Below are 12,899 nucleotides of genomic sequence, written 5' to 3' on the forward strand. Positions count from 1 at the left end.
GTAGATTTGCTGACTTCTCCTGAATTTAATTAAAAGGTAAAGAGGGTGAACAATATTAATTATTACAATAGGATGTTTTAACATTTTAAAAAGTGGAAATATGTTTCTGATAAGTGGAATGTTTTCATATTATCTGTGGACAGGAGGGTAAAGAAACTGCTGTGATCAGAAGTGTCATATGATCCTTGATCTGTGGCCATCTGGACATGTATGTGACTAATGGGAGATGATCATATAAAGCAGCCAACTGAGATGATAGGTTATTTTTATCATGTCTTTCTTTTTATCTATCTACTTATTTGCAGAGGTTGAACTTCACTGAGATTGTCAACAAAGCAATTATTCCGCTCATTGGTCAATGTGTGTTCATTTTCTGCTGATTGCTGCAGGGATCGATGCAGTGTGTGCTGATCTCTCCTCAGGTTCATTTTTCCAAGGGCAGTTAGGTGCAATCCTCATGGTGTGGTTCAACCCCAGCCAGCAGCCAAGTACTGCTCACAGCCTCCCTCACCCTGCATGCTGCACTGGGGTGGGCAGAGAAATCCAACAGCTACAGTGCTTGTGGGTTGACATAAAGGCAGTTTGATAGATAAAGCAAAAATCATGCATGCAAGTAAACCAAGACAAGGAATTCATTCACCCCTTCCCAGGGTTCTATATGCATAGAACTATATGCATTTGTCTTACTGGGGAAGACAAATGCCATCACTCTGATCATGTTCCCCAGCCAGCCCTTCCTTCCACCCTAATATACTGAGCATGATGTCATATGGTGTGGAACGTCCCTTTGGTCAGCTGGGGACAGCTGTCCTGAGTCCCCTCCCAGCTTCTAGTGTACAGCTCCTCACAGGTGGTGTGGGGTAAGGAGCAGAAAAGCCCTTGACTCTATGCAACCACTGCTCAGCAGTAACAAAAACGTCCCTGTGTTGTCAAAACCTTCCAGCACAAAACCAAATCCAACCCCATAGGGATACCATGAAAAGAAATAACTCTATCCCAGCCAAAATCAGCTCACCTCAGTTCATCTGTTCCATAATAATAGGTCATAACTTATGATTAATAGTTTGGAAGCCGTTGAAATAATAATTCACACGTAGGGAAAATCATGCACAAGGAGTAATAGAAACTTTCCTCTCTCCCTTATGAAATTATTGTAGTAGATTCTATGGTTTGTGAGATTTTTTTTTTTTAATTATTGTTCTGATAACTTTTATTTTATCTTTTAAATTTATTAAAGAAGGGCATATATGTGTTTTCACACACTTAGAGGGGAAGTTATATTCATAGATGGATCTTGGCAGAGATGTAAGGAATTGCAAATCAGTGGGTTCTCTGGAAAAAAGCCAAGCTTTTGTCTTCCATTTACTTCAGTATGTACCTACAGGCATGCCTTATTGCTGAAATAAATACTATTAAAAAAACACCAAATTGGGTCTTTCACCAAAAGTGCTTGCTGTTATTTTATGATGTGAAAAATGTCTTTTAATTGAAATTAATCTCTGGAGGGTAAAATGACCTAGGGCAGTATTTGCAAGAAGTGACTTTATATAGCATTCTGAACTGCATATAATGAAATAAATCAAATTATACTGAACATAAACAGAACCCCATGGCAACTGTCAGTATAATGCTGCCTGTGAAAGGATTCTAAGGAAGATAAGATATATTGGCTTTATCCATTTACAACCCTCTGTTTGGATCAAAGGCTTTTGAGAAAATTGAGATATAGACTGATATTTGCTTGAGCTATGCTATTTCTAGTACACATGGATTAATTTTCCTAGAAAATATCAAGAACTAAATCTGTAAACCTACAAGGGACAATAAGAAATATATATTTCTGTAGCAGTTTAAGTTATAGGTTTTCAGGTGTTTTTCTGTTTGCTTGCTTGCTTGTTTCATTTTTCATTTCAGTCATATTTAAGTAATGATGATATAGTTTATTTTGAATTTCTCAGGGATAAGAACCTGTCTTACATTAGTAAAGTTCAGTTTGTGTATCAGCTTGTCTTTAATTCTGAGCACACTGTAAGGAAGGCATAATAACATACTTTTTACAATATCATCCTTTTATGAGGCTCGAATTCTGTTTCCAAGGTATTTGTAAAATACAATACTAAATCCATAAACTCAGGCTAATCTAATTGTAAGATGTTACTTATTTATATAGCAATTATGTATATCCATATATTTATGAGACTCAGTCCTTTTTTGACCTTAATTAGGTATGAAATAAGGTTTTTAGATGTATGTGAATTCTAAAAGTTTACAAATAAATCCTGTGATAAATATTTTTCAATTGCTGATGAATAAACATGAAGATTTTTTTTCAATGTAAATATAAATATTTTCTTGTTTTGCAACCTTTAGTTTTCTGATTAAAGCTAAATACTGTTCTGTCTTGATAAATTGAATCATTAAAATTTGCCAATCATGGTGTGAAAAATAGTTGCAGGATCTGCATATGTAAATACTAATTATGACGTGGTTATTCCCTGTGTCCAGAAGTTTGTTCTCCTCTTTGTGGGAAGGAAATTCTAAATTGACTTTCTCACTGAATAGCATCTTTCACAGAGTATATGAAGATGACTTAAGTCCAGATATAATTTGTTCTGAAACCCTGTAATGACTCATAGCTTCAGTTCTTTCTGTGTAAGCCCCAGTGTAGACATTCATGTTCCAGAATGTGTCATATCTTGATTTAGTTTAAGCCAGCTAAAAATGACTTAAATCAATATAATGCAGTGTTAAAGTTAGGAATGTTTACACAGAGGCTTAAAATATCGGTAGTATTTACTCTGAAATTTCATGCAAACTGTATACATAAGACGACATTTGAAAGCTGTACAACCAGTAAAAACTTCCACTGCACTGTCCCATTTCCCAGTCTATCTCAAACGTAGCTTGCACCTCAAGCTGTTCCTGTTACATTTAGGAGTTGAAGGGACACATTTGAACATGATGTGAGAAGACTTTCCTCTCAGGAAACCTTCTGTGCCTGGGAGAGGGCACTCTGAATCAGCTGGTGGTGCTCCTTCACGTTTTTTTTTGAACTGTGCAGCTTCCTTTGCAGGGATGGCTCTCCTCCTGTTTTCTTTTGGACACAAATGCATCCTGGGCTGTGATTGAATATCCTCTTAATTAAGTATAGCTATTTTCACTCTGTTTTAGAGCATATCTAATCTTCCATACCTGTGTGAGATGGGCATTTGCTTGCCATGTGCTTTGCGTGGTATTAATTCTGCACGGGTGTTACTGACTCCATTCAAAGCCAGACACTAGGGAATGGGTTGAAAAAGGTGGTTCATGGCAGTGAATACTATTTTATTTTTGTTGCTCACACTTTTTGTTTGTTAGGAATGGAGAAATAGAGAAGTTTTTATAGAGGAGGGAAATGAAATTATCATTGGGAATGGAGAAATACCCTATGAAAAGAAATCAGGCAGTTTAAAGCAATGACAGAATAAGAAAATATCTTTATAAAAAGTGCCTAAAGTGTGGCTTATCCCCTATGCAGTGGTAAAGAAATGGTTTATCAACATGTCTTTTATTCATTTTACATGGCTGGAAACTATATCTCCAAAAGCTCTATGGTGGTTCATGCATGCAAGGAATTTTTCTGTGTGATACATGAATGTTGTTCAAGAAAGAAAATAGTAACCTTTTTTAAAATCATTATGGTTGAGTTCTGAATCAACTTACTTCATTGTGTCCCAGAAGTCTTTCTTAGAATTAGAGTATCAAACACATTTTAATTTATTTTCCCTAGGTGATAAGTAAGAGAAATAGATGTGCACATTTTATGTCACATTCAGACCATGCCAAAAAATTGTAGGATCTATTGTCTTAGTAGGAACAGTTGAGTCATTTCCATAAAATCCCAAGTATAAACCTACCCAGACTTCTACAGTATGGTATGTTGACTTAATCTATTTGGGAGTGAGATTCTTTTCAGCACAGAACCATCATGAAACAAGAAAATAGCCCTGAATGAGGTACTGAAAATTTACGTCCTTTAGGAAATTCTTGATATCTAGATGAGCCTGCAGAATTCTTGGGTTTTTTTCTATTGTTTTTTTCATAACATTATGCAATGGGGAGGAGAATCCAAATAATTTAGTCTTAGCCATCACTCATCAGGGAACAGTAATAACATGAATTTTTCAAATTTTCACATTTGCAATGTGAAATAAATTGACCTTGCTGTTTCTGTGAGGGACAAGAAGAATGGTGAAAGTAAGGCTTTATTTAAATACAATATGATGAGAGATGAGAGAATTTGTCCTTTCATGAGCGTGTAATCTTTGCTGTGGAAACAGAGAAATCACATCAGACCGAGAAAGAGTATTTTTAAAAGAGAAAATGGAATGTAGTGATATGTACATAGGGAAGCTACAAGAAAGCAAAACAAATTCAGAATTTGAAATTAAAGAGTCAAAAATTAATTTCAATTTTTGAGGCAGTAGCAGGTTGCTGAACTATAGTAGAATGTTTAAACAACAAAACACTGTACTACTAGTAGATAAAAGGTCAGTCTTTCCTTCAGTGGCCATTGTATGGTAGGAACATGATTAGGAAATAGTATTGTGTGATGTTAGAGGCAGGATGAGAACCAAAGTGATGCTTATTTCAGCACATCCTCAAAACATTGCATGCCTTTGAAACCTGGGATTAGATCCTCTTCACAGATCCCTTCCAACCTCAAAGATTTTCAGCGATTCCCAAACACTGAATGAAAGTTGTTCAGTAATCAATCAGAATAGGCAATTGTATTTAAACTCCAGGCAGTTCCTCAGTGGCAATTACAACAGTTGTTTAACAATAGAATTATTGATTAGTGCTGTTATTACTTTTGTTATGAAAACATCTGTAGAGGTTGTTATCGTTGTTGTATACTTTTTATAAATAGTTCTGTCTATGGTTTACACATACAAATATAAAGTATACAATGAATTTCAATAGTCATTTTACAGGTGGAAAACATGGGACAAAAGATAAAATCCTTCTGCTCAGTGCTTTTCTAAGCATAATCCCATTTCCACCCTTGGTCATCCATTTGAAACATTTGGATGAATTAGAAACAGAACCTCTGCAGTCAGAGTCACTGTCACCAGTTCGTGTTCCAGCATCCCTTTCCCTGAACTCCGAGTGCAGAAGAGGAACTGACTGATGGTAGTTACCAGCATACATGGGGCATATGTGAGCTCTCTGTGCTTGTTGAAACACCTCAGATAACTGCTGGTAAAGCTGGATTAATATTTGGCGCCAATTGATTCTGAGATGTACTAAAAAACACAAAACAGATTAAGAAATTTTTTTGTGAAGAATTACCTTAACAGTTTACTGTGAGGTGGTTGTAACATCTGTAATTACAGAATAATCTTCACTGCCACAAATAAGAAAAGTATGTGAACTAATTTGCAGACTGGAATGTCATCTGACCCCTTCATCTACTGTTGCCAAAGGTAGTTTGTGTCATCCTTGGCAACGATAAACTCCTAATGGCAGGCAAAATATTTGAGGTTAATTAAAAATCTAGTAATTTGTAATAATAATTTTTAAGATGATATGTACCTTCTGTTTTTTGACAGAGTGGTTCTCATAATTTTAATGGTACAATTCGGCCAAATTGTCATCTTCATGCAGCACAGGACAAGAATCTCTTTCTACAATGAAATTTTCAAATGATCCTGCTGATTAAGTTTCAGAACAGCTGTGATTTTTTTAGTTTTCCGTTATATAATAGTAAATTAAGCTGTGGTATAATCTGTGACTGTGAATGTGTCTGATGGGTTTTTCTCTCTTGTCTATTTTTGTCCCCTGATTATTCTCATTTGTTATGGAAGATGAATAATATATCAGTGGTGTAGGTGTATATATAAAGCATTTTTTTCCTGCTTTAAAGAATGACTTTTGTTTTACTTTTATATTTTATTTCCTATATGTTGAATTATAATATTTTTTTGTATGGGATTCAGTGTTTCAATTTCTGTTTTTATATTTCATAAATATGAAAAAGAATGTATTTTTAACATCTATGCCCAAATAGAAATTCTTTCTGATGATAAGAAACTACTAGACCCCTCCAGTTACGTTCTAAATGATGATTTTGCTTTTCTAGGTACCAAAACTAATCTATCTTGTATACATAGAAAGCAGTCAGCAGAGACAATTTACAGTTAATTAATAAACCCACTGGATCACAATAAGCTAATAAAGGCAAGTGATAATGTGTCTTTGGGATAGAAAAATTACTCTTAGGAGAAAACAAGATAGAAATGTTCAAAATATTTATTTTAAATCCACATATTAACTAGATACATCCATTTTAGTAATTCAGAAGTATTATCTATGTAGCTGATATGGTACATAGGAGAAACTGCAAATATTATAATATTTAAAGGAATGTTACTGTATTTTTGTCTCTGAGTTTTCCCTCACACATTGCCTCTGAACACAGAAGAAATGAGCCTTCTGGTATTCAAGTGATTTCATATTTTCTGTGGAAGTATTTGATGTTTGTCATGAACTTGTCAAATATGATCTGTTAATTAATCAGAGACCACTCTGTTTACTATCAGATGTTTTTTTGCTTAAAAGGAGAAATTACATTTCCAGGTATTCGAATAGCTACACTGTGCAAAATTAACATAGTACACACCTGCCTTAGAATTTTGTTTTCCTCGGTAGAGTAAGTGCTACTATAAAGTAGTAGTTCTTATAGCTACTATAAAGTAGCTCCAGATTAAAAAAATATATAAGTAACCATTGATGACTGTCACACATATATAAAACTGCAGTGGAATCAGTATGATGAAAAGCTTGTCCTAGGGGTTAAAAAGAAAAACACTGTTCAGATCTGCTGCTTGTAGGGAAGATTTATGTGTATCATGGTGGTGATACCCGACATTTAATTCCTGTCAGGAAGTAACGCTACTGTCAGAGAGAGTTTGTGCACAAAGAATTTCCAAGTTCCCAGGTGCTCCCTAACATTGTATATTTGGCCTTGAATGTAGAGCTCCTGCCAAGTGCTATAAAATGCTCTAAACATTGGAAAACCCAACCCACAATAAAAAACTAGCAGTATCTCAATGTATGCAGCTCAGAAAAGGATAATGATTTTTCCATGTCTTTGAGTTCTGGTGTGAATTGGCAAATATTTGTCTGGTAAATGGGATAATGCCTGTAGCATAGTCTACCCACTTTGTGGTGTCTCAAGAGCAAGTTCCACATTATTATTAAAATTATTGTTGATTAAGAGAAGCAGAACAGAATATAACTCCAAGTCAAAACCAGATGAATTCTCTTTAATTTCCTTTCTTTATAGATTGCATGTTTAATGTGGTCTGCCTAAAAAATTTCAACTGTTTGCACCTTATAGGTGTTTTTATTTCATAATTATTAACAAGATTTTTATGTTCATTCTAAAGCAAATTATAATCTCATGCTCTGTCAGTATGGGACACACCGCAACATGAAATGCTTTTTTTTCCCCCTCAACATGCACAGGTTGCCAGAAAAAAAAGGAATGTGCAATGGAGATTGTTATTATGATCATATCCTAAGACAGCTGTTGGGAAAATAAATACACATCACTTTGACATGAAGGACAATTAACAGTGCCATGTATTACTGAGGACAGGTAAACTGAAAATTACTTTCCTTCCATTCTTTATTCATTAATACTATGTGTATTTTTAGGCCTGCTATTACTTTCTTCCCAAACTTTGTTCTTGCCTGTTCATTTATAACTTTTCATATATTCACAAAAGGTTTTATAAGAAAAAATAGTGTATAAATGGCTGATTGGTTATCAGTGTTTACAGATCGCAAAATGACTTTTAAGTTTGAAACTGTAGGTTCTCCACTGATAGCAGATGCAAATTATAGGGAATGAATTTATTGTGACTCATCTGTGTCAGTCTTGTAGTCGTTTGTTTGTGCTTAATGTATAAAGTAGAGCTAAGCATTAATCATTAACAGTCAGACAAGTCTGCGTGCATTCCACGGGATTTGCAGTGCAATAAGCATGGAACTTTTTATTAGAACATTAGTGTGTGCTGAGGGGAGCACAGTCTTTTGTTTTGTATTTGTACAGAGGAATTCCAAATCATGAGAGAAATTTAGAGTACAGAACATTTTTCAACCTGATTTTTTTGTTTTGTTGACTTTTTTGTGCAGTCATGATTGTGAAAAGGGAATTCTGATGTCTACCAGTGCTGGAATGGGAATTTTACATTTACCTTTTTCATATAGCTAAATAGATTTTGAAACCTTTTCTAGGTTAATAATCAGTTTTGATTTTTCGTTTTTCCTTGTGAAAGCATTTTTTGAGACTTTATCCTACATGCAAGTATGCTATTAAATAAGAATTATTTTGGTTTGAGTTCCATAACCATCCAGATCTTAAAAAAAACTTTCAAGTTAAAAAAGCCAGACTTAAAAAAATCAAAAATAATGACACTAAAAAAATATCAGGATTTTTTTCAATTATCTTTCTTTCCCCTCATAGAAGGATAATCTCTATAAATCAAAGAAGAATATGGTTTTCTTCTAAAGAATAATTTGTTTTCTTTTTAGTATTTTCAAATAGAAAATATATATGTATAGAAAACCATTTTACTGAAGGGCAGTTTTTAGTATCCCTTATGGTAGAATGTTACTCTTTTTTTCTAATAATGCTACTAGAAATTACTGGACAGTGATGACTGTCATGTTTTGGAGACTGCTGAGAGGTGTTTTAAGAAAGTTTTTGGTGTGTTGGTGCAATACAATTGGAGAACTTGTAATGAGGGTGACAAACTAAATTAGAATTAATTTTCATTGGTTAGTATTTATTTAAAGTCAAAAAAAAAGATAGAAACTAAATTTTCAAAATAAATGTGAAAGCATCATGGAAGTAGACTTGTCTGAATTGATATTTAGTCCTTTGTTCTCTTCCCTTTAGGAAAAAAAGAGTAAAAGAGTTAAAACTAATGTGTTACTGTAGATATTTGTTCTATTACAGCCACTTGTCTGTGAGAATTCCTGTCTCAAATCTGTACACCATTTGCAGGGTGGAATTCTGCTCATTTATTTTTGTATGTCTTAGAGCTTCAGATTTTTGGTTTTTGGTGGGTATTTTTGGTTGGTTTTGGTTTTCCTGTTTTGGTGGGTTTTTTTGGTCACTATATTAAATTACTCAAATCATATGTTCGGGTATTGATAGTATCACTTTCAGGCTTATATTTACAGAAATATTTTTTAAATACATTCTGGGATTGCTTTTTTGCACTTCAGAAAAGAACTGTTGTCTGTGGATTAAAATTAACATTCTACAAATCTCTGCTTGAAATGTATAGGTTCTTATAATGGTGAGGAAGCACAAATGGCATATATGGTGTTCGTATTATCTAATTACCCATACTGTTATCTTCTGAATAAAATTAATTTTGGTAGCTGGAGGGTTATAGGGGTGGTTACTGTGGGCAGCTGCCAGAGCCTCCCACTGTCTGATGGAGCTGATACCATTGGGCTCCAGGATGGACCCGCCACTGAGCCCTCAGCCACGGGGGTAACTCCTCTGAGACAACAGTTTTAAAAAAGGGATTGAAAAATCCACCTGCACAACAGGCAGCAGCAGAGACAAGAGAGAATATATGAAGGAAAGAGCTCATCAGACACTGAGGTCAGTCAAGAATGAGAAGGAGGAGGTGCTCCAGGGAGCAGAGCAGAGATTTCCCTGCAGCCTGCAGTGGAGCAGATGCACCTGTCCAACTGAGGAGGGGAGTCCCTCCTGTCCCTTCAGGGACAGCTGGATCCAGCCAGAGCCAACCCACTGCCATGATAATTCAGGGATTTATTACAGCAGTAATCTATTTATTTTCCCTTTCTATCTCATATGGTATGTGTGCAGGTGCTCCAGAATCAGCAAAACTTGCTTTCTAATTGAACATAAATTTTACAAGCCCATAGCATTTAAAATACAGTGCGCTAAATACACTTGTTATGATATGGCAATTTTTTGATGGGTGGCTTGGCTTTAAATACTGTCTGTGTTTAAACATATTTTATTGTGATGGAAGCAGAAATTTGAATTTATGACAGATTTTAATGCAAAAAAAAGCAGGTAGATTATATGTACTTTAGCAACAATTCCTTTATAAAAGTCTTAGCAGAAAGCAACTTTATCTTCTTCAGTTGGCGTAACTTGAGGAATTGCAAGGTGATAAACTTGAAAATTTTCTTGTCTTTGGAACAGCAGTGAGCTTATGTAAAACTAATCTGCTTTCTGAATAACTTGGCCCATCTGCAATTTATTTACAACAGAAAAAATCTTTTAAAATATGTCTCAGAAAGCCCTTAGGTTGAGCTATACCTTCTATCACTTAGGAGATTAATAGAAGTGCCTTGGTAATTGTGTTATTATGGGTCCAATTCCAGAATTCATCTCAAAGTCTTAGACAACTAACCTTTTTTGAGGGAAGATAAAGCAAACATTCCAAATAATGGCCATTATAAACCATCAAAGGATGATATATAAATAGCATTTATTTTCAAAATTTGGTACTTATGTTGGGTAATGAATTGGATCCACTGAATCTTTGTCCTCTCACAGTTTATCTGCATCTGCAAAATTTCCTTGGAGCTTTTCCCCAGCAAAAGGATGAGAACCAATGCACTGTCAGAAAAGCAGACACAATGCTTGAAGGTTCTGCAGGCTTCATGTACAAAACAGCAATTGAAAATAATGGGTCAGTACTTTGCAGTTTTGTGACTGTGACTTTGCAGCTTTGTGACTTTGTAATCCAGATCGTACAGTCCTCAAAATCCTCTGATATGAAGTATGAAAAATGTTGTCAATATTTAGGCTTTAATGTGCTCCAAAGGATCAGCTTGACCATGAATGTACCTATGCTTAAAGATTGATGCTTGAAAAATCTGAAACGGTAGCCTTGCAATCATAAATTCAAATATCCTTATTCTTCCATATATTCTTGGAAAATAGTCCTTCCTGCATAAGATTTTTAACTGACTAAATTTCAAAGCAACAGCTATTTTAGTAACAGCTTCTATTCTTAGGTGAGAAATGTTAAAACTTCAGTATTAGTGGTTACTGCTGCTCTTGAGCTTCTCATACTTAGAAGCAGGAAGAAACTAATTACTGTGAGACCAAAGGGGGAGGGCAAAAATAGCAGAAGTACAGAAGTCCAAATGTCAAACACAAAAAGCTAAAGAAAATATATCTTGAAATATTTGAAACACTTTTGTGTCACCTTATGTGACATTCAAGAGGAGTGCTATTCCAGTTGTTATTCCAGGATGTGAAGAACTGGCTGAAAGTGCTCAGTTAGTCCTCAAGGCACTGACCTGCCATAGCAGGTGAAGGTATTTTGGAAGATAGTATAAATTCTTGCAGCCACTAGATGATGATGCCCGCTTCTTACTGTTCATCTGCAGAAAGGTGAATCTGCTTTCTTCTCAGGGGCTGGCTCACTGCTTCTGCTGGCACATTTCACTGATGTGATTGTGGGATTATGTTCTCTTGAACTTTCACCTAATAACATTCGAGAGCAGTAAAGCTTTATCCTGGTCCTCAAAAAATCCTATATTTGTGCTTAAAACTTTTCCCATGGGTTTTCTTCCTTTTCGGAGACATCATTTGCCCCTGAATCCATGTCCCTCAATATGGTTTAAAAATCTCTAGAAAACTTGGACTGTATTTGAATTATAATGAAATGTGAAAGCAGGGAATTCTGACATGTTCCAGGGCATTTGAATTTTAAACTTCATATCATTTTAATTTAAAACTCGAGCTATAATAGTTGTATTTAAAAGACAAAGAAATGCCTCTCAATTTGTAAACATATGTTGGATTATAGGATGTCCTGTAAATACTAAAATTAATTATTTGGGAAGAAAATAATTACATCAATGGAAATATTATAAGCATTAGTATTTTACATCCATCTTATTTTCTTTATATTGTATTTTTAATGTAGTCCAAGAGGAAATTTTCACAAGTGAAAATTGGAGCAGAATTCCACTTGAAATACACGAAATGCATGTTTTGCATTTCCCACAGTGTCTAAAATATTCAGGGTAAATCTGTAGGTATTGTGTGTTCCCTAAGGCATATGATGTTTGCGACCAGCTCTACTTCTGGTTGAAGGTGTGGACTGCAATGCCTGGACTATACTGTGCACTGCACTACCCACATTGTAACAATATCTTTGGGACTCAAATGACCATTCCTCTTCACTCTTCCTGTTGCCATCCCAGGTAGTTTTCACGTGAAGCTACGTCATTATGTTGCTGGTCAAACATTGTACTTAGAATCTCCTACAGTCTAAATTCCCTGTGAAAGGACATGACACTGTTATTATGGAATACTCCTCTCAGGTTTCCAGTTGCCAGGAAATAATAGCACTGTTTAGGAAAATGATCAGTACTGCTAAAGCTACTGAATCTACTAGGTTTAGAACTTTGACAGTTCTTAATAATACCTCATTTCTTTAATTCACAGCTCTCCCATCACAATTCAGGAAAAACAAACCAAACCAGTGAAAATATAGCCATGCGTTTCAACCTAGATGTGATAACAGGCACCATCTTGGAATGTAGCAAAATTGATTAGCAAAATAATGTTATGACTTGTGTTTCTCTTACTGGCCTGCACATAGATGTCTTACAATTTGAGATCCAAACCACTTGAATGCTTAACTTCTTTCTCTTTCATAGATACATCTCTTTTATTTCTTCTTTCTATTTTTTTTGACACACAACACTTCATATTTCCAGTGTTGCAAAATCATGGGATACCAAAACTTAGAGATTCAGGAGTGAAAATTTCCCACATCATGGGAGTGAAGATTACTGAAATAAATATAAAGAATATGAGTCTCTGTCATGGCTTATGA

At 35.0% G+C, this 12,899-nt stretch overlaps 1 protein-coding gene across 6 annotated transcripts in view; it reads left to right on the forward strand.

Annotated features, from left to right (window-relative positions):
• LRRC4C (leucine rich repeat containing 4C) overlaps nt 1-12,899 on the forward strand; it is a 482,349-nt gene that overhangs the window by 271,111 nt on the left and 198,339 nt on the right. For 4 of the 6 annotated variants that reach the window (XR_009114536.1, XM_058025528.1, XM_058025523.1 and 1 more), the window contains exon 3: nt 7,510-7,642. The exons of the other annotated variants lie outside the window; for them this stretch is intronic. The gene's annotated coding sequence lies outside the window, so the exon portion shown is untranslated. The remainder of the gene's footprint in view (nt 1-7,509; nt 7,643-12,899) is intronic. 6 annotated transcript variants of the gene reach the window in all.

This window comes from Melospiza georgiana, chromosome 6 (genome assembly GCF_028018845.1).
Source record: "Melospiza georgiana isolate bMelGeo1 chromosome 6, bMelGeo1.pri, whole genome shotgun sequence".
Taxonomy (NCBI): Eukaryota; Metazoa; Chordata; class Aves; order Passeriformes; family Passerellidae; genus Melospiza; species Melospiza georgiana.